The 26652-nt window shown below is 43.9% G+C and overlaps 1 protein-coding gene across 19 annotated transcripts in view; it reads right to left on the reverse strand.

The window, feature by feature from the left end:
• ATXN1 (ataxin 1) overlaps positions 1-26652 on the reverse strand; it is a 415717-nt gene that overhangs the window by 150883 nt on the left and 238182 nt on the right. For 18 of the 19 annotated variants that reach the window (XR_008298749.1, XR_008298751.1, XR_008298750.1 and 15 more), the window contains one exon: positions 9014-9139. The gene's annotated coding sequence lies outside the window, so the exon portion shown is untranslated. Of the gene's footprint in view, positions 1-9013; positions 9140-10831; positions 13152-26652 lie in introns of those variants that run through there. The other variant, XM_027040356.2, reaches the window with a different exon arrangement.

The raw sequence follows: 26652 nt of genomic DNA on the forward strand, positions 1-26652 counted from the left end.
TCAGGCCAGAAGGGTCAACAGGAAAAGGAACCAAGATCCAACGCCGTGGTGTTTCCCTCTATGCTCCCTCTCCTGACCCGATTCCTCGCAAACAGCTCCCCGTGTCCCCAACTCTGAACGCCAGTGCTGATGAACGACCAGAACATTAACCCATCTCACAAGCAAAACTCATACCATCCAGTGTTCTGAGATGGACTAGTATCCTGGCCTGGCAGTCCCCACGTTCGCCTGGACTACCCACTCATCGGTCGGTTATTCGTCATGCATACTATCTGTATCAGAACGACCACGTGGTCCACTATCCTCAGTAAGGGACAGTCCCAGGATACTGACATCCCTTCCTGGAGGCCTTCCCAGGTGAAGGAAATGGAAACTCCTCCATGAGCAACGTGACTGCCAACTCCCTCCTGACCCCCCGGAGGCCACCGTCTTCCACTGCCACTCCCTCGCCTGCCTTTAGAGAAGTGCCAGCCCGCAGGTTGCTAGGATAAGGTGGCGTCATTGCTGGGGCACAGAGATAGATCGCCAGAGTGCTGGGAACCGGGATTTCCAACTCCAATGACAGCAACAAGACACCATTTGGCAGCTAATCTCCTCTACTAAAGGGAGCGACAGACTGACAGGACCCATCGCCCTCACCTTGACATGCTATCTTTTCATCTACACTTGTGCCCCGTGTGCTGGTGACAGAGTAGGGGCAAGAAACTCACTTCACAGAAAGGCCGAATGACTCTACTATGCATTATGGGAGCCGGTAGACACGCAGTCACCAACGGACATTTGTATGGTTAATTTCTCAGTGTCCTGAAAACGGGGCAAGGGAGCTTGTTCACAAGCAGAAGCGTGAGACCCAGAAAACAGGTAGAGCGACTGAGGTTGCCAAAAGGAAGGGAAAAGAAATCTGTTTGTACAGGCCACAGCTGTCCCCTTTCTGAACAATAACATCCTAATCTCGGGCCCCCTTTTCTTGGCGAACAAAGAAGAAAAGGCAAAGAAGACTGGAAAACTAGGGCTTGCCATGGTAGAAGAAGGAAGCAGTCTTTGTGCCCAGCTCTCTTTGTTCCGCAGAGTCAGTTTTACAATGCTTATAACGGGTAGCAACTCGTAGAAGCCCAGGGCATTAAGACTGCCTATTAAAGTCTTGGATTTTAGCCCTGGAGAAATTACAATTTTTCAGTTCTATGCAAACTACAAAGGCTGGCGAAGAAAAAAAGGAAAATGAAACGAAGAGCAAACTAACGGAAATTTTAGAAAACTATTCTAGAAAAACTGTTTTCATTTCTAGATGCACAGAGTGCAGCGTCTCAAAGTCCACGAGGATAGCCGTGTGCAGGCTGAAAGGTCCAGGTACTCGTGCAAGGGTCCTATGCAGAGAATTCGGCCGGCATGGTGGACAAGCCTCATCCTGGCCCGACACCTGAGGCCAGAAGGAAGATGGTGAGCAAGATGTGTGTTGTAAAGACACAGGGAAAGATGTGGAATTTCTACATGGAAGAAGATGGCTCAGAGTCCAAAGGGTGACAAGAACTTGCCTGAGTTTTAGAAATGGAAGATTCTAAAAAGATTGTTACTTGTATCCCATTAAAATTTCCATGGGGGGAGGGGTTCTACGTAAGTCATTTTAGAACATAAGCACAAATAGAAAAAAAAAAAGACTGAAAACCAACTTCCTCCAACATGGGCTTCAAACAATGAATTTTACTACGCCACCTAAAAAGCATTTAAATTTTTTTTTAATGTTTATTTATTTTCGAAAGAGAGAGTGAGACAGAGAGCAAGTGGGGGAGGGGCAAAGAGAGAGGGAGACACAGAATCCGAAGCAGGCTCCAGGCTCCGAGCCGTCAGCACAGAGCCCGACGCGGGGCTCGAACCCATGAACCGTGAGATCATGACCTGAGCCGAAGTCGGACGCTTAACTGACCGAGCCACCCAGACACCCCTAAAAAGTATACTTGTTGAAAATTACTTTTTCTGAATCAGGCAAACATATGTATTTAGGTGCCTGCAAAAAGTTAGCTTAATGTTCAAGAGGTACAGGTGATGAGTTAATTCTTTCCATAAGATTCCACTTAGCACGATTTACTGTATAGCTACTACTTGAAATTTAACATGAATATTCATCAGGGGAGTGGTTACATGATTTTCTGGTACTTGACAAATGATTGTTTTACCAAAGTGAAAAACTGGGGAGAATTAAAAGAACAAAGTTATCTTTCTCTTGGTCTTTTTTGACATCGGTCCCAAGGAACAATTTCTTTGCTGGTGAGAAAGAACCAATAGGTTTTGTTCGGGCTTTCTGACAAAACAACGTTATTTTGTTCCTATTTGCGCCTCACTTTTCTGGAGGGAAGCAAAAGAAAACAACACTCTTTTAGGGGTTCAAAGTCTAAGGTATGATATAGTGTGTAAGAAATAAGTAACATCAGTCATATTTTAACAAAGATGATGGATCCGATCAACCTCGGAGATGTCCAGGAACATGGGACTTGCTTGATCTCTATCTGAAAGAATTGTCAGAGGCTATTTCCCTCCTGGGACAGCCCCACTAAGCTAGTCACTGCTTTGGTGCACAAGGATTCCTCACCAGTGGGTGCTTCAAAAAACACCCCTCGAGAAGTATTTTTACTTCTGGGTGTGGTTTCTGTCTTCAAGTTCAAGTTCAAAACACTATACTTACTTGGGTTGAAGGGCATCATTTCTTTAAGTGACCCGAGGGCTTGCTTCAGCTTTTGCAAATAAACATCTAAGACTGATCCTAAAAGAGAATGGTTCTCTGATGCTAGAAATCCCCACTCTATGTCTTTGTTGGCTGTCTTACAACATCGTTTCTGATGGAGAGAACTTTCTGACCATGAAGTCTCGTTTGCCCAGACGCAGGAGCAGGTAAGTAAGAGACTAGTTGTATCTGCTCTCCCTCCCTTGCCTTCTCAAAGCACACACAGACATCGGGCTAAAGTCCTGCCCTTTGCTTCAAGGTCTAATTCTGATGTGCATCAGTGCTTGAAGCCTTCCCTGAAAACCCAGCTCTGAACACCCTTACCCACCATCCCTTCTGGGGCACCTGACTCCAAAGCCTTTTTAGGTAGATCCCATGCCAAGTGCATAGCCCCCCACCCAGGGCTCCATCAGCAAAGTCTCCGAGAGCAGCAAATATCGATTACACATCACTGTTTCCCTAACAGACTTCAGCACACCTTGGCACACGGCAGTCTTTTAATAAGTATCATTTATTTAGTGAATTCCAATCTTAAAGAGAACACAAAGCCTTTTAACCTCAGCACTACTCGGCTGGAAAGCAGCCTCACCAGGTCGTGGACGTGTCCTTTCCCCAACAGAGCACGAATATTGTAGAAGATGCACGAGCGTTTATTTTTGCTTCCACAACGTCTGGGTGTCCTGTGTATCTCCCTCTCTCTCCTCCCCGAGATGCAGAGATGCCGGGAGCGGGGAGGCTGAGGGCTGGGGGAAAACGAAGCCAAGGGGAAGGGGTGTGCCTGGAACGTGCTGGACTTTGCCAAGGCCTCAGGAAGCACCTCTGACATCAACTCTCAGAAGCAGTCGCTCCTGCGAAGGGCCTGCCGAAGGGGCAACGGCCAGGAACTAGTGAGACCACCACTAAGACGTGGTTAAAGGAAGTCTGAGAAGTGCAAAGAAAAGGGTAAGGCTGAAAACGCCGGGAGACGCGAGGCCACACAAGACGGCCCCGAGTACTTGCACAGAATGGCTCAGTCAGAGCCTTTACAACATGCACTCCCATCCCCAGGACCGTCCACAGCAAGGACTAAAAGCATCGAGAGGGGCTCCTCATTATTCTCACAGCAAAATCTCCCCTTCTCCCCTGATTCCCCCTATCTACTTCAGGGTTTGGGATTTTTTTTCTTTTTTATGATAGTGCTAGAGAATTTGGTGTCACAGATGGCAAATCTAAAAGGTACAAATTGACAGGCACGCGGGAAATTCCCAAATCACTCTTATCAGAGCGCGTGTATGTAATTCTCTCACTCTGGGGATTAGAAATTCAGCTGTCGTTTTTCAAAGCTTAGGAAGACAGCATAATGCTGTCTAAATAGGCACACAGGTGTTTGTTTTGGCCCTCCTGTTTCTTCCGAGGAAAAACGTAACTCTTGCACTCAGAAGTTCTTTGGCAAAAGGGGTCAAGAAACACACAAAAATCCAAGAAGCCTTTGTTGTTGTCATCCTCAAAAGCCATGTAGGATGATGCTGCCCTAAGAAAGCCTTTGTGAATTCCCTCTCTCACACCGTGGAGCCGCTGGATGGACCTAACTGGTATGGGCATACTATTTCCTTGACCCAATTTGTGCACCATCCAGAAGTGAAGGAAATGTAAATGATGCTATTCAGTAAATGGTGAGTTTCTTTTTAGGTAGATCCTGTCCTTCAAGCCTGGCTCCCGCTTTGGGAACAAGTGTAAACATCGAAGGCAATGAAATGGTGTGACGGTAAGAGACAAAACCGCCACCATTCACAGAAAGCCAGGTCAGGCAGCTCAAAAACAACTGATGAAGCGAACCACTCAAATGGAAAATGAGAGGAAATACACAAGGTGCAGCACCATACAGGATTTTTTTTTTAAGTATCAGAAAATCCCCAAACTCTATTGATAGTTCTATAAAACATTTTTTAAAACAAATTGTTTCCTTTCCCACATTTACTTATACCCATCACAGACATTTAGTGTCTATTTCTAAGGAAAAGAAAATAGATGATCTCTCCAGGCCACCCCCCTACATGGTGAAACGACTATCAGATTCAAGCAAGTCTCATGAGAACCGTGTTTATATTCCCTTTTCTAAGGGGTAACTAACACTTTCCTTAGACATTCAGTCAACTATTTAGTGAGTACCCACTCAGTACTCAGCCACAGGTGTTGTGGATCCATCTGATAATAATGATGATGATAATAATAATAATAATAATAATATCCCTGCTTTCATGGGGCTTACAGTCTGGTTGAGGAAATGGACAATTAACAAGTAAATATGTAATACATAGGTGATTCAAAGGAAAATGAAGTAGGCTAGCGAGCACAGAGGGACGAGGTGGGTGCTACACAGGTCAGGAGAGGCTGCTCTGAAAGGTAACTCGAGAAGCAGAAAAGCTTAAGAAAGAAATAGAGATCATCACTGCCTCCTTGCATGTACACAAAGCAATATTTGAGTGGAGGGGGGCGGTTTTTAAAAACTTAGTTTCAAAAGTGGCTCGTATTTAATTTTCAAAAAAACCAATGACTTGTGGTTTAAATGACGAAATTTAAATTTAAATGGCTACATTTAATTTAAACGACTGATTTAAATGACTAAAACTGTACTCTTAGAAGGCACTCAAATGAACACCTTTGAGTTGTCCTACGGTATCTGGGAGGGTCCTGTGGAAAGGATGTCATGATGATGACAAACTCACACTCATCTATCTATCTATCTATCTATCTATCTATCTATCGTGGGTTTTTTGCCATAAGATTATGCTCAACATTTTATAAAGCAGTTATATGCACCTGGGTGGTATAGTTGGTTAGGCACCTGACTCTCGATCTCCGCTCAGGTCATGATCTCACAGTTCGTGAGTTTGAGCACTGATGGAGCAGAGCCCGCTTGGGATTCTGTCTCTCCCTCTCTGCCCCTCCCAGTTGTGCTCTCTCTCTCTCTCTCTCTCTCAAAATGAAGAAATAAACTTAAAAAAAAAAAGCGGTTGTAAATTGAAGTCGTGCCAAATCATTGACTTTTAGAAGCCAAACGGGGTAAAAGCAAGGTCCAGCCTGCCTCCTCCAAGCTGATACATTATGCAACGTGACATGTAGGGCAGGAAGAACCACCAGAGGCCACTTAACTCAACTTTCTCATGTTACTCCTCCTAAATCAGGCCCCTGGGGCTCTAGGGGTTCCAAAGTTCCAAGGTTAACTGCAACATCATGCAGAAAACCTGGATCTCCTGACCCGTAGGTAAGTTTTCCTTACCATCCCCTTCTTGTACAAAGATACCACAGTCTGAGACACTTCCAGGAGCGACGTTCATCTGCCAGAAACACGGTGGCAGATTTGAGAGGCGGTTAGTGGCAACAGGCCGAGGGGTCCTGCAGAGGCAATATGTTTGTGGTGCAATCTGCAAGGAATTCTGAGGACAGAAGCCGCTCATTCCAATAGCTGCTATGACAGTTCCTCCAATGTTTCTCTACATTCCGACACCATCTATGTGCGAGCACACGTTCTTTGAAAATCTCCTGTCTTCCCTACGGCATAGGCTTTCGGACACCAAGGACCCCAAAGTATGGACTCAATGTAAAAAAGCGCTAGGATCCTAAAAGATTACTAATGGCCAAGATGACTCATTTCACAGCTTGCTGACAAAACTGGGACCCTGCCCCCTTGCCACTCCCTACAAGGCAAATGCAGTCTGGAAGAGGAAGTCCTAAGCTCTGAAGGAGTTCACTAGAATTTAGTACTTTCTTCCTTTCTCACAACACACTCCCTTCACAGAAGGATTTTAAAATTACTTTAGTTGGCCATGTGGCATCTTCAATTTTACACTTCAGAACTTCTTTGAAAACCTCATTTAATGTTTGGGGTTTGACAGGGTATCACACGAGCATTTCAAAGCAACGGTTTAAAAAAAAAAACCCACCAGATTTGAAACAAAAGCTATTTTGATTTTAGTATCTGCATTATTCATTTAAATGTAACCTGAAACCTAGAGCGTTTTTTCCATAAGACACTTGTTTCCTGAGATGAAAACGCTTTCTAAAATATCACCAGAGATAAAGAAGTCACCAAAAGTGTATTCTCAAGGCCACCTGATTGGGAAGATCATTTCTAGTAAAATGCACTACTACTCTAGGATCCCAATTATTCCTTAATAGTGACAGAAAGTTAAAAAAATTTTTTTAATGTTTATTTTTGAGAGAGAGAGAGAAAGAGAGAGACAGAGCGAGAGTTGGGGGGGGGGGCGGTCAGAGAGAGAGGGAGACATAGAATCCGAAACAGGCTCCAGGCTCTGAGCTGTCAGCACAGAGCCCGACGCGGGGCTTGAACTCATGAACCACGAGATCATGACCTGAGCCGAAGTCGGACGCTCAACCGACTGAGCCACCCAGGTACCCCAACAGTGACAGAAATTTTTACAATAAGAGAGATTTTTTAGTAAGTATTCAAGTGCCTTACACAACACTGTGCCCCTTACAGGGACCCCAAACGAAGATGTCAACCTATCGATTAACAGGTTAATTGTTGTTGCATATAGATGTACAAAATAAAAGAGTAACATATAGACTTAACAAAATAACACTTCATGGGGGGTAGTGACTTGCCAAAGGTTTCAGACTTTCTTGACCTGAACCATAGGACCAGGAATCGAGTTCGGGTCTGTTGATTCTGGGAGCTATATATTTTCACCAGAACCAGCATGATCACATGCACGAAATGCTAACACACTAAAACTCCAGTGTTTTCCACCAGTGACATGTGGCACTGGGAGATTTTAAATTTAATAAGCTTATTTTAATAGGACAATTTAACTCTGAGGAAATACGGATAAAGCAGCATATTTTAATACAAATTTTCAGAAAACCATGAAATAAAAAAAATGCAGTGGAAATTTTATTTTTCAGTGTCAATGCTTTCCCTCCCTGATATACGCACTCCTCCCGCTGCAGTATCTTACTCTTTCAAAATCATTTGTGCAACTGGAAAAATAGAGGTGAAAAAAATGCCTGGAAAACTTCCTGACTGAATTATTAAGAAGCTAAAAAGAGGGGCGCCTGGGTGGCTCAGTCAGTTAAGCATCCAGCTTTGGCTTGGGTCATGATCTCACGGTTTATGAGTTCGAGCCCCACATGGGGCTCTGGGCTGACAGCTCGGAGCCTGGAGCCTGCTTCGGATTCCGGGTCTCCTTCTCTCTGCCCCCTCCCTCACTCATGCTCTGTCTCCCTCTTTCTCTTTCTCAAAAACTAAACATTAAAAAAATTTTTTTGAATAAGCTAAAAACTTATTATATAAAATTACATATGTATACATACCTACAAATATATGTATTTATGTATATTTAATATATACACAAATACATGATATATATTAAATATGTATGTATATAAATATGCATGTATGTATTTTACACACACACACACACACACACACACACACACGCAGAGTCCTGGTCAAAGCTGGTTCTTAGTTTTCTAAAACTTGAAGACAATACATTGACAGCCAATCCTGGGTTTCCTGCAGCTGTATTCTTTCCCCCATTAAAACTTTGTCAACTTCTTTCTTTTCTTTTTTGGACACAATTTAGCAATGAGGTAAAATCTCCAGAAAGCAACACAGCTGGTGCGATTCCTGAGTTTTGTGGCGGATAAGCTCCTTGATATCCATAGTGTGCTATCTCTTCAGCTCCTCAATACTAAAGTTCCTTGTGAAAAGCAACCCGCAGCTGATACTTTACTAACCTCCAAATCCTGCCCCTGCACCTTAATACCAACCAGTAAATCAGCCCGTTTTGAATAAGAGAAGCACCCAAAAACCACCGACTGTATTTGCATACCTCAGATTTTTGAAAGCCAGGAAAAAAAAAATTCATTCCAGAAAAAAACTTCACATAAATAAACATAATTGCTGGGTGGAAATCCCGGTTGCTGATCCTTAGCCCAGAGGATTTGACTCCCTACCCACCAACCTAAAAGAATCGTAATAGCCCAGTTGAAAGAGTTTGCTCGGAACCTGACACTGCGTAATTGTAGCAGGAGAAAGGGCGTTCCAACAGCGAAAGGAATCACTATATTCGTCTCTTGTACACCAGACGTAGATAATGAGCAGTGCCCCCACAGAAGCCGAGAGAAAGACAGGCTCACGGCAAAGAAAGACAGAACCACTCCTCTAAAAAAAGAAATTAATTGGATGATCACTTAGAACTCATGCTAATACCCCTTCATCGCCCTGGCTCAGTGACATCCAATGATTCACAAAACCTTCCAAGGCAAGCCACCGCAGCGCTCTGGTTAACTTACAACATTCACTGTGCGCTGTTCACAGGTAGCCCTGGCTTATCCTTCACCATGGAGACTTCCCACAAGACGCTGGAGTGCTCCCGGCTCAGGCGTGTTCTTTCTTCCTTCCAGAGGAGTGAGAAATACCTAGCACGGGAGTAGCAGAAAAGAAGAAAAAGAGAAAGGTAAATGCATCATCCAATCACTCCTTATCTCAACAAAAGAAGTCTCACGATCAGATCAATTAGACTGACAGCTCACCAGAGACCATTTGCCAGTACCCTTGCCTTCAAAGAGAAATTTAGTATCTTTGCTCCTGACCCAGGAGACACGGCGTGGTCTGGCCAGCCTTCTCCCCGCAGGTCGCTCGCGACCCTCCCTGCCCTGTTCCTACCCGCAACCCCCGCCCACCCCCCCACCACTGCCACCCATAAAGTTGAAGACAATTCTGGGAGACTTCTGATGCAATCCCAGCTGAGATGCAAATTTGCAACACAGCCTCAAAACATGCCAGTTGATTTCACTCTCTGCAAAAGGGAGGGAGCTAGGACCATCACCTTCTGCCGTTTTCATACCTCACTGGGTTGTTGCAAAGATCAGTAGGATCACTCTTGCAAAGTACTCACAGTTCCCGGGAAGAAAGGCACTATGTAAACGCCAAGTATTATTAGTGGTCATAAGCCTGTTACTGAGCTCGGAGCCAGGATTTAAAAGCCAGTTTTGGCCAGGCACCAACAGTCAACTATCCCTGGGGCACCGAAACGTGCAAAAGTCTGCACGGGCCGCTGTGCTACAACTCCCCTTCCATTGAGGGGTCCAGGGAGGCCCAAGGACCGGAAGCAGAGCTGTCGGGAGGCTCAGAGAGAGAGAGAAAGTGCAGGCTGGATCAGAGCCGGAAGCAAAGGGAAGGGGGGAGTGGAAGGTGGGTGACTGAGGCATGTGCAGGCGCATCGTTATTTGGTCCCTGCCACACGGCTCCCTCCGACTGCTGGTTTACAGGGTTTAGTGAGCTGGAGGTTTGCAGGGCTGTGAAATTTTCCACTTGGCTGTCTGCCATTCCCGCCCACCGAGGATAACACTTCCACACATACACAGAAGAGGCACGCTGAGGCCCTGCTGGAGAAGGACTGGAGAATTTTTGTTTGTTTGTTGCTTTTAAAGAAAAGACCTATTCATATCCTGATCCTTAATGTTTTCCACACCTGGACTTCTTGATTTTTTCCCCTCCTTTAGGACAGAGCCAGGAACAGCTTTCGCCGGGCCAATAGTATCACATTATTTTCACTTGCGTATTCTCGAGGAGCGTGCTTGGGGTACAGGGACTTACATGAGTGGTCTCGGGGACGACGAGACACGTAGGACCGAAGCGCTACGCCAGACCCCTGTCTGCTTCCCAATCATCCACAGGCGGCTGCCACGTTTCCCTCTTAGAGCCAGAAGGGTGCCCCGAGCGAGGGCGGGACCCAGTCCTGGCACTGTGGGGGTAACGCTATTTTTGAGGGCAACGTGTGGTCCTCATCTCAGAAAGAGGCCAAAATGAATGACAGCGAATCAGATTGAGAATCCGTAAAACACTGACAAGTATACCTCAGATGAACTTAAAAAAAAAAAAACTGTCCCCCAAAAAGTTAGGACAGAAGGGAGAAAGGAGGTGTCTGCTATTATAATTAACCTGGGCTTTCATAGTGACTGCAGTTTACCAAGCGTTTTCTTCTTCTTCTTTTTTTTTTAATTGAGTTATAAGCGATGCACCATATTACATTAGTTTCAGGTATACAGCGTGCTTTCTTATTCATTCATTCACCGGACAAGTTTTTCCTTGGTGCTTACTCTACTCACCGACTTCTACGTGCATAATGGTGAACAAAATAGACCGGGACCGTGCCTTTAAGGAGCTCACTGCCGCAAGAGGGACAGACGTGACAGAATGAGTGCACTCCACTTTTAGTTTATGTGTCGAATCTGAGGATCGGACAGGCAAGGAAAAGAAGGCATCAAGGAAAAAAGAAACACTGTGATTTGCCATCATAATGGGAGTCGCTCGCTTAGGAGGGGCTTAGGAAGGCTTCTCTTACAACACTAACAGAGGTGAGCAGAAGTTTGCCAGGTATAGAAAACAGCCTCTGGGTTGTGTGATCCGACTGGGGAGCTGCACGACTAATTTCTGGTATTTTATCTTTTTTTGTTTTTTCCTGGCATTTCAGCTGGGTCTCCTTTATCAACAAATGAGCAAGAGAACTGCTCTGGATACCTTGAAATAAGAGCCGTGCCTTCTTTCCGACTGCCAGGCTGTCGGCACAACAAACACTAGTAATTTCTGCTGGAGGAGCACAGTTCAGTGCAGGTAGGATACTTGATGTGACACGAAAGGAACGGCTGGTTTCCTAATGCATCGCACGTCACCCCGTCATCACAGCGAAATAAAAGGAAGCTCTCTGTTAGCACCTGCGTGCCACAGCTGGAGTTAAGAAAGCCCTCCCCCCGAAACAGCTAAAAACGGATCACGTTCCGTGTAAACTTCTGGAAAAATTCTCCTAGTGACTTGGAGGAGGTTCCAAACTTGCTGGCTTCTGCTTCCCTATCAAGTGGTTTCTACTAGCTCTCTCTTGGACTCAAACAGCATTTATGCCCACCTTCAAGAGAGCCCTGTGAGGCTTTTCATTTGGTTCTCGGTTTAGTTATCTGTTTATTTACCCAGGTAAGCTCCACGATGCAAAGCAGTAAAAAGCAGCGGAAATGTTGTGTTCATCTGAAGTGTTTTCTCGTTCCCTATCAACTCCAGTCTGGTACAACTCACTCCTTCCACTAAGGAAAATCAGTTAATTCGCTTTCTTCATCCTGCAAAACTAAGGTATCCTCAGACAGGTTCATTCATGTTCTCCCCATGAATGAAGTAAGTTCGAAAGTGTTTGAAACAAATAGGCCAAACTTCTACTCAAGTCTCGTCCCATTTAAGGCATCCAGGACAAAATGCAATGCCTCCTACAAGTTCCTCATATAACCAACAACTTTAATAATCCTTCAAGTTCAAAGTCTCGAAATAGAAATCCTCACTTTGAGTTAGCAGTTTTGACAAACTTTAGCAAACTGGGAAAGAAAAGAGAGACAGCAGGAAAGAGGCCTTCTTGAAACTGAGTGTCCAATACTCCGCCATCAGACTTGGGAAGTTATGCGAGGCTGACAGTTTCATCGTCTGTCCAGAGAAGAAAATGACTCATTGCCAATGTCTCCTTCCCCTGACTGCCCACACCACTTACAGTCTCTTCCACATTATTTTGACTCAAGGTCCTTTTCAATTCAGCACTCCATTAGACTGTCTTTCTATACTCCGCTGGCTTGACTTAAGTCTTGAAGACTTAAAAAGTTTATAAACTCCTTGATGAAAGAAACCTTGACTTTCTTTTGCAGCCTCCTAACAGTATCTAGTAGGAGAGCCTGAATTTAAAAGAAATGATCCATATCCAAAACCTGTTCTACGACTTAACCCTTACTCCAAAGGAATCACCACTCCATAGCTATAATTTAAGCCTTTCTCCCCGGTCTCCGTCCTCCACGGACCCACAAGTGCCTACGAGATCATCCTACCATCCACATGAAAGCCCTCCGTGAACTACAGAACAATTAAGCTGTAACTTCACCTTCTCTCTGTTGTTCTTCCACTCCATTACATTTTGACTCATTAGTGGCTTTTGAACAGTTGCCATATATAGCCTTGCTTCTCATAGCTTCCCAAAGCCACCGTCAAGGAAACCCCAGTGGATTATGGAGGCGGGGGGTGGAGGCATGGATGGTCTGAAGCAGTGGCTCTCGAACTTCAACCACCATCAGAAACACCAGGAGGTCGAAGATGCCCGCCACTGCCCGCCCCCCCCCCCCAATTTCTGACTCATTAGACCCAGAGTGGGGCCAGATAATGTGCATTCCCAACAAGTTCCCAAGTGATGATGGTGCTGCTGGGCCATGGACCACACTTGGAAAACCACTGCTCTAAAGGTAAGCCTTTTGGTCAATGACATGGGCAGACAGAGGCGAAGAATCTTTTGGGTGCATTTAATCACTGTAAGATGGCCATATTGGAAAGAATCATACCTGTCTATTCTAGAGAGACGGCAATTGGCCCCAAAACCAAAAAGGCCCATGTACCTCATAATCTGGGGAACATTTTTGTTTTGTTTTGTTCATTTTGTTTTGTTCAGTCTTGGACTGTGAGCCCGCTGTCTTCCCGCCGGCTCCAGGTTCTGTTAGAGCCAATTGTGTCATTCATGTCTCCACCGGTCTCTTCCCTCTCTACCAGAAACTTCTTGGCCTAGACATACCCAGCCACTGCTATCCCTAGGAGACCTTCCAATAGCCTCCGCTATGTTCCCAAATAGCTGTTGTCTCTCTCCTGTTCACTGATGTTCAAGTGTGGTATAAATTCGTGTCAGTATTTCACCAGGTACAGCTTAACCTGTCTCCTAAAAGCAGGGGCCTTTTCCTAACAGACTTTCTTCTAGTATTTGGTACAGCTCATCCATAGTTCTTGGAGTTTGCTTTTACTTTTACTGAGCAGACTGGCAGTTTTGCCTGAACAGCATCTTTCTGGAACAATTCCCCCATTCTTTTGTCATCCGAACCGGGGTGACCTCGTGCCTTGGGTGCCGGAGGGGCACGTGACCCATTTCTGGAAGATCAGAACACGTATCCCTCTCGCCATGATGGCTGATTTTAGGAATAGGCAATCAGAGCCAACCAGAGGCCTCTCCTCAGACTGGCTGGAATGTGAAAGTATGTACTCCCAAAAGCTTGTGAGAAAAGCCCTTTTGAGAACGAGGCTCTGTGATAGGGAACAAGGCTGAACGACACAAAGTGCGAGTCCTGACAACACTGAGGTCCCTTCAATCCAGCCATGCCAAAAGTTCGATTTACCCCCAGACATTTTCGTTTTGTTGTGGCCCCTAGATGGCCCTCTGCCCTAGTGGACACACACCTTCTCCCAGTTATTCGATCAAGCACTAACCCAGGTGCTGCCATTTTGCAGCTAAGATTAAGGTCTCAGATCAGTCGACCTTGAAAGAGAAAGACTATCCTTGGTGGGCCTGACCTAATCAGGTGAGCCCTTCCAGGGGACAGGCTCTTCCAAGAATGAGATTCAAAATGAGAGGACATACGGGGAGAGGGGGCAGCACCCCATGGCAAGTTTCTGGAGATGGACACCAGGTGCTGAGAGTGGCACCCAGCCTATAGCCAGCACTAGAAAGGGGGCCTCAGTCCTATGACCACAAGGAAATAAGCTCTTCCAATAATCACGCAAGTTTGAAGAAGGACGGTGAGCCCCACATGAGAATGCAGTCCAACCAACACCTTGAATTCAGCTTTATGAAACCCTGTGTAGAGCATCCAGCTAAGCGCTGGTATTTGCCGAAGCCACAATAACATGGGTGTGGTTTTAAGCTACTAAGTTATGTTAATTTTTTAGGCAGCAATAGAAAATGAATACATACATGATACAATAATTTTTTTTTTTTTTGCTTAAATTACTTCGAGTTTTATTTTATCTATTGGTCTCTTGCAACCAAAATATCCCAGGACTCTTTTTTAAGTTTTTAAGTTTTATTAATTATTTTCGAAAGAGAGAGAAACAGAGTGCAAGTGGGGGAGGGGCAGAGAGAGGGGGAGACACAGAATCCGAAGCAGGCTCTGGGCTCTGAGCGGTCAGCACAGAGCCCGCTGTGGGGCTCGAACTCACAGACCTGGAGATCATGACCTGAGCCGAAGTCGGATGCTGAATCCACTGAGCCACCTAGGCGCCCCGAAAATATCCTAGGACTCTTGATTCCTCTAAGAGGGAACTAATCTGGTGTTCCTCACGTTCTCCTGCTCCTCCTTCTTGGCTTTTGTCCCTTCTTGTTATTCCTTCTAACCCTAAGGTATGCATTTCCCGAGGTTACACGCTCAGCCCTCTTTTCTTTCTGTGATAATTTCCATTTATTGCATATAGTTCTTAAATCCGTATCCTTGGCCCTGGCAGCCCCCCACCCACCCCCACCCCCGCCCCACAGGTGCTGGATACACGCAGTAGAAATAAATGATGTCTGTTTCAAAACTTCCCATTTCCCCACCTCAAACCAACCTTCCTCTTTTATTTCTGACTCTTGGTAAAGGGCATCATTGTCTTCTCTTCCTTCCTCTGTCTATAGGTTGTCAAGTCTTACCAAGACTGCACCCCATCCCCACACTGCCATGCCGACTTAGACTCGACTCTTTTTGCCTTCAGTCTTTTCCCTCTGAGTCATCGCCGTTGGGTCACACTTCCGAAATCGTCCACGATCTGACGGTAGGACCCTCACAGTTTGGTCCCAGCATGTCTTCTGGCTTCATTTCCGGTCTTCCCCCTGGTGCACACTGTCCCGGCCAGACTGTGCTGTTCCTTCATCTCCGAGAGCCCACATTTCTACTCCACAGGTCATAATTCAAGCCACACCTACACAGACCTACTCCAATCCTACCCCTCTTCGCTCCTGCCATTTTGCAACTTTCTCAGTCGGAAGTACAGCAGCACCACCCTTAGGCGCAATTTTGCTTTCTTGCACAGTTCGAGTTCCCCACAGTCCATCTGGGAGCAGATGATCTTTCTTCCGATGTAAAGCCAGAAGGTCAGCAGTAGCCTAAAGGCCGCGTCATGGCACCTACGTCACTTGCCTCACTGCATCTCATCACAGAGACATTTTATCATCTCACGTCATCACAGGAAGGGTGAGTACAGGACACGGAGATATTTTGAGAGACAGAGACCGCGTGCACATAACTTTTATTACAGCATGTTAGAATTACTCTACTTTGTTATTGGCTACTGTTATTAATTTCTTACTGTGCCTGATTTATAAATGAAACTTTATCATAATTATGTACATATAGGAAAAACCAGTATATACAGGGTTCAGTACTGTCCATGGATTTGGGCATTCACTGGGGGTGTTGGAGTATATCCCCTGTGGGTAACAGGCCACTACTGTGCTTTTTTGAAAATGTGAACTCCAGTAGGTTTTTTTTATCCTTTTTCCTTAGCATACTAATAATTGTATTCCTTATGCTAAGACAGGTACCACTTCCCTAGGCAAACTGCACCAAACTCTACGTAGGCAGGGTTTATAACCTGCCTCTCTGTAAGCCTCATGGTGCTTTTACAAATGCTAAACACTTGATAAATGCTTGTTGGCTAACTGGCTGAGAATGTGGTATTCTACTCTCCCTCTGACATGTCCTCAAGTCTCTTTACTCCGCCGTTCCCAAATAGGAGAGCTCCCTTTCTGGTGACTTGGGAGAAACATCATTACGTAAGCCTCTATGGAAACGCTCCGTCAATGAAATGTTCTGTAAGAGCCTCTTTTTCCAACTCAGGACTAAAGCTGGCTCTTTGTATTTTCTTTCTGAGGAAGAAAGAGAAGCCACCGGGGCTGCTGGAAGTCGCTTCCTTGGGATGAGCGCGCACAGCCCAGCAGGTCCGGAGTCTCTGTCTCCACTTTCAAAGGAGCATAAGCGTCAGTCATGAAGGGCCGACAGCTTCTCTTTCCCTGAAAGGCAATGTCAGTGCAGAACTTTCCGGAGAGTAGAGGTACCCAGCCAGATTTCAGGAAAAGCTGCAGGGAGGTGTAGGGTGGGATGTGGCCCAAACCAAAGGTATTCTGTTGAATCTGATTGATTCCTCGTATCATGGGATCCCTATTCAATCAATGTTTGATGATTTGATGATTTGTCCATTATAAATTCTTTTTCCATACTGGTAATCCTTGGATATCTAGCATGCCTTTGGGACATTCTCTACCGATATTAACTGGTTTGTGTTTAGGCAATAAAAACTAAGATTAGTATGTGCCTAAAGAACACAAAATCAGAGAGATAAATACGCTGAGAAAAATCCTACGATCAAACTTAAAAAATCATAATTCGTGTTGGTCATGCCACTGTTTCCTCCTGCAGCAGAGCTTATCACACAAAGTAAAGCTTTACCTGCACACATTCAGACTCGGCAGGTGTCTATATTTGTATGCAGGTTACATCTCCTAACGGGTACAGAGCAAAGTTTGCTAGGAAATATAATTATGCATCCAGAGAAAAGTACGTCTGCATAGAAAAAAAAAATAAAATGAAAATACATATGAGAAATACCTAATCTGCATTGAAGAGCTGTCGATAAACGACATCTCTAGGAAATTGTAATTTTCAAGACCAAGATGGCTCTTGCTCCTAATCGACAATTTCTTCCCAGCCCTGTTTGTTTAAAACCTTGTTCATGAGGGGTTGCTGGAGCCCAGCAGAAGGCACTTGGCCCGGGACACAAAAGAATCTTGCTCAAGAAGCCCGGACACCACACTGAGGCTACACATTCTCTGGGTTACAAGTCTGTTTCACACCACCATGAGTCATCACACGGCTTCTCCCTGAAGGAGTTTTATTCATGCCTGCTTGAGAAGGGCAGTGTTTAGTTTGGGTGTTGCAGAAGGGCTCGGTAAAAATGGGGAAGGTGGGGACAAAGCCGGTGCTTCATGTGTCGATCATTTACAAAGCCGCTACAAATTATGAGCAGTTATGGGCCATCTGCAGCCTTTGTGAGGAGTGCTCTGACTTTCAATGTCTGCCCTTCTCGCTCTAGGACAAAATTTAGTAAATGAGAACAAGATTTAGAACAAAATGAGTAAAAATTCTAAGAAAGAGATTTAAATATTTCCCTCTTGTTCTCTTTTTGACATAATATGAAGAGGTATATGATGACATCTACAAGCATTTTATTTGGTCTGACTTCACAAGATACCAAATGATGGGTCAAAGTAAAAAAACGAGACAGAATCCACATCCCTCCACCTCCATACTTTTGAACAGACACACATAGTAATAGAACTCACCAAAGGTATTAAAAACCGGAACTCTGGAAGCATCCTATCAAAGCCACAACTTCCTTTTGATTTAAGGAAATACTACTACATAAATGCACGGCTAACAACCAGGACCTCAAATCATGCTTTAGAGGTTCTAATATGGTGGGGTGCCTGGGTGGCTCAGTCAGTTAAGCATCTGACTCCTGATTTCAGCTCAGGTCGTGATCTCACAGTCGCAGGATCAAGCCCCCCATCGGGCTCTGTGCTGCTTAAGATCCTCTCTCCTTCTCTCTCTGCCGCTCTTCCCTACTCTCTCTCTCTCTCTCTTAAAATAAATAACTAAACATTAAAAAAGAGAAGTTCTAGTATGGTTACATGATTAAAAGCTATTCAAAGACTTTTTAAAAACAGAATTATTTTTCCCAAACTCCAAATCAGCGACCCAACTTTTGCATCGTGTTTGGATGAGAGAACTTTCCGTAATTATATTAAGTGAACCTCATTTGTCTCCTTTTTGGTCTGTCTCATTGAATTAATAAAGCCAACAAATATAATGACCCTATATTTTAGTCTCTTTTCTCCTACTATTCCAGGTAGCTCTCTCCTTGTTTAAATATTACAACCTTCTGATGCAATCAGAACAAAAGGACTGCAAGACAAAAGTGTTATTGAGAACTTCTCTCCTTCTGGAGGAGGCTTACTAAAACTATTCTAGCTTAAAACTGAGATTTCAACGGTCTCAGCTGTAAACAGCAAGGAACAGAAATGCCACTTGGCATTAAATCCAGGGATTACCTGTTGAAACACCAAAGGCAGGTATACTTTGATGTGGGTTATTTGGTGCCGGGGAAGTACCAAGAAATACAATTATTCTTTTGCTGTGGATCTGGAAGTGAAGGCTCGATGCCGTATTTGAAGCACAGATCCATTGTGTGTTGGTGGTGGGGACCACGGAGTGGGGGGCAGGGGCGGCTTAAGAGCAAGTTCAAGGACACATGCCTGCCAGAGCCCGATCACAAGTAATGCTGTGTAAAGAAATCCCTCCTATTCCACTTGCTACATTGTGTTAAGCCCCAAGAAAGGGAAATACCAGCTACTATTTTCTGAGCAAAGGACCCCAGCAAGACACAGCCACGAATTGCCTGCAGGGTCCTGAAAGTCCGTCAAAACACCTGATCATCAGGTTTCATCAGAAATCCCAAGGAGTTTCTTGACATACTGAACACCCTAAAAGTTTTCTGCATCTCCTTAAAAATAAATATTAAAAACTCCAGAGACTTACACCAACATGTTTGTCACACGGCCCCGAGAACACACATTCTCAGGGAACAGCACCCCGCCCCCCCCCCCCGACTCATTTCTATCAGAAAAAAGAACAAGAGGTTTTCTCCCCTCCTCCTTCATTCTCCGGGTTTAGGGGTTTATCCTCAGATCATGGCTCAGGGGATTCTCATACTTAACAACTCCCAATATATCAAAAGAGGAGAAAAATCTCTCGCTCCTTAATTGCTTTGTCGAATAAGCTCTCAAAAGTTCATTTTTGTTACCTTTTTTCAGGCAAAATAAGAGGCCTTTTACCAAAATTCTATTGCTAAAACAATGGAATTCTCCTGGGAATGACTTCGTTATGGAAATGAAGTGACAGCTTCTTTTATCTAGCCAGGCAGAAAGTCTGCATTTATAAAAGGCATTCAGCGCTCTCAAGTGCTGTGTGTGGGCGGGCATAAAATGCTATTTTTAATTCAGATTGCAGCATCCCTCCTATACAGGTCTTTCAAATAATCATAATCATAATAATACTGATCTACGAAGAAAAAAAAAAAAGATTCCCATTTCTGCTGACCCCGGCAGAAAAAGAGAGGAAAGAAAAAAGAAAAGAGAAAGAAAAAGAAACAAATCAGGAGAATGATGAATATAGCTTCCTTCCACCGTGGACCCCTCAGTAGGCTCAGAGATCAATCTCTAAAGCTATCAGACCTGACTATCTATTATCCAGAATTAAAAGCACTTAAGCTCTGTGAGTAACAGCATTACATCTCACACAAATTTACATTTTTGTACGTGTGACTTTCACTGTGAGTTTACAGGAATCACCTGTGCCTGCCGGGAAATGCCACGTGACTTCTTCCATCTGTTCTCAAGAGTGAACAGTCCTTGGTGAGGCGGTGACGGATGAGTCCAGCTCCGTGGTAGGGCCACAGTGGAAACCTGACTTCTAATTCCAAACACTGGAAGGTCCATTGGAGGGAAAAACGTACAGGATCAGAGTGGAATCACAAGGATAATGCATGGAACAAGAGCCCTGGTAATGGCTAAGTGACTGGCCTAAGACCCACACCAGCAGGATTAGAGATTACTGAACAGAGGCGGTTAGAGAGAGATTTTGCAATTGAAGTGCAATTCGCATACCATGATGCATTTTTAAAGTGTACAAGAAAAGTGGTTTTTTGCCATTATCTCATTCCAGAAGATTTTCATCATCTCAAAAAGAAACTTCATTTCCACCTCCTCTCCGCTCATGACAACCGCTAATCTACTTTCTGTTCTCTGGATCTGCCTACCCTGGATGTTGCATATAAATGGTATCATAAAATATACGACTTCTTGGTGACTGGCTTCTTTCACTTAGCATAATGTTTTCAGGATCCTTCGTGTTGAAGCACCTACCAGTACTGCATTCCCTTCCTGGCTACAGACTGGCTACACTCCAGCGTATATACAGACCATATTTTGTGTATCCATTAATCAGCTAATGGACATCCGGGTTATTTCTACTCTGGGGCTATTATAAAGAATGCTACGATGAACAATCGTATACATATTTTTGTTTGAATGCTTGTTTTCAATTCTCTTGGGTGTCCACCTCGCAGGGGAATTGCTGGGTCGTATGGTATTCTATGTTTATCATTTTGAGGGGCTGCCATACTTTTTTCCACGGTGGCTGCCCCATTTTACAGAAATGTATGAAGATTCCAATCTCTTCTCTTTGCCAACACTTGTTATTCTCCTGATATTTTTCATTATGGCTAACCTAATGGGTATGGAGTGGGATCTCACTGTGGTTTGGACTGCACTTTCATAACCACTAATGATGTGGAACGTCTTACCAATGTGTTTGTTGGCCATTTGCAGATCTTCTCTGGAGAAGGGTCTTTCCGCGGCCTTTGTCCATTTAAAAATTGGGTTGTTTGTCTTTTTGTTGTTCAGTTCTTTTTTTTGGTTTTTTTCAATATTTATTTTTTGGGACAGAGAGAGACAGAGCATGAACAGGGAAGGGGCAGAGAGAGAGGGAGACACAGAATCGGAAACAGGCTCTAGGCTCTGAGCCATCAGCCCAGAGCCTGATGCGGGGCTCGAACTCACGGACCGCAAGATCGTGACCTGGCTGAAGTCGGACGCTTAACCGACTGTGCCACCCAGGCGCCCCTGTTGTTCAGTTCTAAGAGTTCTTTATATATTCTGGAGACCAGACTCTTATCAGATACCTGATTTGCAAATATTTTTCTCCCATTCTGTGGGCTGTCTTTTGACTTTCTTGATAATGTCTTTTGAGTCACAAAAGCTTTTGATTTTGATGGAGTCCCATTTATCTGTTTTGTTGTTGTTGTTGCTTTAGACTTGAGTGTAATATCTAAGAATCCATTGCCAAACCCACAGTCATGAAGATCCACTCCTTTGTTTTCTTCTAAGAGTTTTATAGCTTAGTTCTTATACTTAGGCTGTTGGTCCATCGTAATTAATCTTTTGTTTATGGTATGAAGGAGCCAACTTCACTTAAAAAAATTTTTTTTTAATGTTTATTTTTGAGAGAGAGAGAGAGAGAGTGTGAGCAGGGGAAGGGCAGAGAAAGAGGGAGACTCAGAATCCGAAGCAGGCTCCAGGCTCTGAGCTGTCAGCACAGAGCCCAATGTGGGGCTTGAACTCACGAACCACGAGTTCATGACTTGAGCCAAAGTCGGACGCTTAACTGACTGAACCACCCAGTGCCCCTAACTTCATTTTTTTATATGTGTCTCATATGTCCCTTCCCATTGTCCCAGCACCATTTGTTGAAAAGAGGTCAAAGACGTATTGAGTATGCAATTATTTTAGTCTGTTCTCTTTAAAGAAGGCTTGTTTGTTGTTGAAAAACAATTCTGTAAATTAACTTAACTGAGTTTTTGGTGACAGTGAATACATCCCAATACATTTTGAAGATGTAACAAATTTTCAAGAGTCCTGACCCACCAGGACCACAATTCTGAACTTTCAGGGAAGTCAACCGGCTCTTGGGTGGTACTTTTGCAGGGACTAATTTCCAAAAGCAGCAAGTAGCTTGAAATCACTTGGTTTTCTATTATTTTGGTTTGTTTGTTTCTGTGTCTATTCCCCTCTAGTGAGCTGCTTCTGTCCTTAGATTATCTAGACGCCTCTGTTCTCTTTCCCACCCCAATACCAATTAAATTGGTTCTTTGGAGAGAACGTAATAACTCTAATTTATAGTAAGTCACTTCTAGTATGATGTACAAGTCCCTGTTTTAAGCAAAAAGAGCTAAAGTTTAGAATTCCAGGTATCATCCATTCAACCACTGGAAGAACGAGAGACTCAAATCCCCTTAAAGCATCGTTTCTCAAACTTGGCTGCACCGTGTGATCGCCTGGGGAGCTTTATAAATCCTGATGCCTGGGATCCACTTGCAGACACCCTCACTTAATTGGTCTGGGGTGCAGCCCAGGCAATGGGATTCTTTTTTTTAAAAGATAATTTATTGTGAAATTTGTTTCCATACAACACCCAGTGCTCATCCCAACAAGTGCCCTCCTTCCTGCCCATCACCCACTTTCCCCTCTTCCCCACCCCCCATCTACCCTTAGTTTGTTCTTAGTCCTTAAGAGTCTCTTATGGTTTGCCTCCGTCCCTTTCTGTAACTTTTTCCCCCCTTCCCCTCCCCCATGGTCTTCTGTTAAGTTTCTCAAGATCCACATATGAGTGAAAACATATGGTATCTTTCTCTGCCTGGTTTATTTCACTTAGCATAATACCCTCCAGTTCCATCCACGTTGCTGCAAATGGCCAGATTTCATTCTTTCTCATTTACAAGTCGTATTCCATTGTATATATAAACCACATCTTCTTTATCCATTCATCAGTTGATGGACATTTAGGCTCTTTTCATAATTTGGCTATTGTTGAAAAAAACTGATCCCATTCACGACTACACCCAGAACCATAAAATACCTAGGAATAAATCTAACCAAAGATGTAAAAGATCTGTATGCTGAACACTATAGAAAGCTTAAGAAGGAAATTGAAGAAGATACAAAGAAATGGAAAAACATTCCATGCTCATGGATTGGAAGAATATTGTTAAAATGTCAACACGACCCAAAGCAATCTACACATTCAATGCAATCCCAATCAAAATTGCACCGGCATTCTTCTCGAAACTAGAACAAACGATCCTAAAATTTGTAGGAAAGCACAAAAGACTCTGAACAGCCAGGCAATGGGATTCTAATGTGCAGCCAAAGCAGAGAGCCAGTGCCCTAAAGTCAGTCACCAAAAATGGCTACTTACTCCCTCCTTCCCCCCACCCCCCACCGCCGACTTCGAAGCCAGCCCCTCGTGCCACCTTGCACCACCTACAATGCGTTAGGGATGTACATTCTTCCTTTTTTCTTTTTTTCAAGTTTTATAATCTCAGATTAGAACTAACAAAACTGAATTTCCTCCATTAGTTCTCATTTAATCTTCCCCCAAACCCTGTTTGTTACGATTCCCCATGACCAAAGACAAAGCAAACTCTGAGAGATTAAGCAACAGCCCGGCCATGAAACTTGCAAGTGGCAGACAAATGAATTTCAATGCAATCTTCTCAACCCCAAAGTCTGTGTCATTTAAGCCCTCCCAGTAATTTGAAAAGGGCCAAGTGTTATGGGTACGGTCATGTAAATTGGTACCAAGATCCACAAAGGGAGCGGCAATTTCGTATCTTCCATCCAGCACTCATCTTCCAGGATGGGGCTGGGAGCTGTATCCTCACTCAAGAGTATGGTGGGCACTGCCCCTGATATTTACTGTTCTTTCTGTGTGCCATGGGTGTGTGTGTGTGTGTGTGTGTGTGTGTGTGTGTCCATACAAGGGAAGTAGGCCTCAGGGGTATATCTGAATTCAGGAAGCTACAACATGATTCCAAAAATGCACCTGGGGTGGGTTTTCAGAGACAGTCGGGAAGCAATAATTCTTTCCAGTATCTGGTAAGATTGGCAACGGGCAATGAAATGCCTTTATTATGGCACCAAAATAACAAACACCGAGGGGACTAACACTTCATTCATTTGCGCATTTAATCTGGTGCCTACATATGATTACAAAACTCCCATCGGCTGAAAACAGCAAGGCCGCAGGACATGAGGCACAAAGCTTCAATCCTCAAATATTCAGGTTCTTGAAGTGGAGGGTACAACTTCAATCTGATACCTGATACCCGGATGCTGAAGTCCGGGACACAATAACGAACCTCTGCACGATAGCAGAATCAAGTTAGAATTGTCAAAATACATCGGGAATGGTGGTAAAGGCTTGAAGCGGAGTTTTGAGTCACTTTTCGTTTCTCTATCATGTGCACTCAAATGTGTGGATCTGGGGATGAATGCTTGTGTGCACGTACGTAAGAGTGCACGTGTGTGCGCACAGGCACACACACGCGCGCACACACACACACACACACACACACAACAGGCATGACGGAAAAACACATTTCAGTCCTGTCATTTTTCATAGGCCTAATGTATTTATCCTGAAGAAAAGAGGTGGTGGATGACAAGGCTATTATTCTCTGCCTGCGCACGACAGAGGAAGCTGGGAGAATTTCTGCACGATAGATTCAGATGCTAGAAGGCAATAAGGATTTGCTGGAGGTTTTCTTGTTTTCTGATTTTTATTATTATTTTTTTAATGTTGATTTATTTTTGAGAGCGAGAGACGGAGTGTGAGCGGGGGAGGGGCAGAGAGAGAGGGAGACACGGACTCCCAAGCGGGCTCCAGGCTCCGAGCTGTCAGCACGGAGCCCAACATGGGGCTCGAACCCATGAGCCGCGAGATCATGACCTGAGCCGAAGTTGGACGCCTAACCGCCTGAGCCACCCAGGCGCCCCTGCTGAAGGTTTCCTTAGACCAGTCTCAGAAGTTCCTTAGATGAGAAAAGTTTTCACAAGTGGGAGCTGTACCTGCTCATCTCCTAATTGTGGTGAATCTGTCAACGTTCTTTCCAGTATATCAAGACTTGACTCTTCAAAATCATTCTCTGTGTGCTCTGAATTGCTGTACTTATAAGCTAACTACTTCTCAAAGTGCTGTTTAAAAACTGACATCTTCCACCACATTTCAGGCTAAGAATGTATCTAAATTTGCCAAGTCTCATTGGTTCTTCTGAGAGAGCTACTTTAAAAAATATACTTGACAGCCAATCTCTTAAAAATGATTTGTGCAGAAATCGTGTTCAAATTACTTTATGCCAAGACATTTAAGAGAGAATGTGGTTTTCTTTGTAATAGGCTAAAAATAATCATATCCTTTATCTTCAACTGAACATGTACATATGTTGTATAAGCTGTTGCATTTAAACAAATTGAAAACAGTAGGATTCTGGCTATAGTCCATAAAGAAACAAAACTTGCCCAGAATATCATTTCAAACATTAAAAAAAAAAATACAATTAAGTGTTATTTTCTACAAAGTTCAATCCTACATACAGAATCAGAGTTGTCAACCAGGTCTGAGGCAGCAAATGATAAAAGTTAGTATCTCAACAACACACTGGAAATTGAGAAAAAAGTAACCAGGGCAGTCCAATTTTTACATAAGGAAAAAGAGAATAAGAGGAACGTTCATTTATATTTCTACAAATTCCTTTTGAGTTAGTGGGCAACATACTATTTAAATTGACCCCATGGCAACAGTACCTAAATCATCTCCCTAACATAATTCGCCCTGAACATTTCACTGAACGTGCATCATGTGCAAAGGGCCACTAGGTGAGGTGCGTGGTTCAGAAATGGATAAAACATACCCATTGCTTTGAATACAGGATATTGACTTTTGAAACAAGAAAACTAATTGCAACCAATTCTAAGAAGTTCTGGTAAATTTTCATCAGCAACGGCAATTTTTTCCAAATGTATGATTTGCTTTGTGTTTTTAGCCAGAATCCTGTCTTCAAACGAAATCCTACATAGAAATCCACCATGCAGTTGAAAATCCACATATAATTTTAATTCCCTGCAGACTTAAGTACTAACAGCCTAGTGCTGACTGGAAACCTTACCAAAAGAGTCAATTGACACATGTTTTGTGTGCTGTATTTACTATATACTGTATTCTCTTATTTGTTTTAATGTTTATTTATTTTTGAGAGACAGAGTGTAAACAGGAGACGGGCAAAGAGAGGAAGACACAGAATCCAAAGCAGGCTCTAGTCTCAGAGCTGTCAGCACAGAGCCCAATGCGGGGCTCGAACCCACAAACAGTGAGATCATAACCTGAGCCGGAGTCGGACGCTTAAACGACTGAACCATCCAGGTGCCCCTATATACTGTATTCTTACAATAAAATAAGATGGAGGAAAGAAAATGTTATTAAGAAAATCACAAAGAAAAGAAAATACATTTACAGTGCTGTGCTGTAAAAAAAATCCATGAGTAAGTGGACCCACAGCTTCAACCTGTGTTTTTCAAAGATCAACTGTACATAAAACAAATAAAATTGAGGCTATTCATGTTGACCTACTGGTTCCTCCACCTCTCCACCCATCACAACCAAGGACT

The sequence above is a fragment of the Acinonyx jubatus genome, chromosome B2, assembly GCF_027475565.1.
Source record: "Acinonyx jubatus isolate Ajub_Pintada_27869175 chromosome B2, VMU_Ajub_asm_v1.0, whole genome shotgun sequence".
NCBI lineage: Eukaryota > Metazoa > Chordata > Mammalia > Carnivora > Felidae > Acinonyx > Acinonyx jubatus.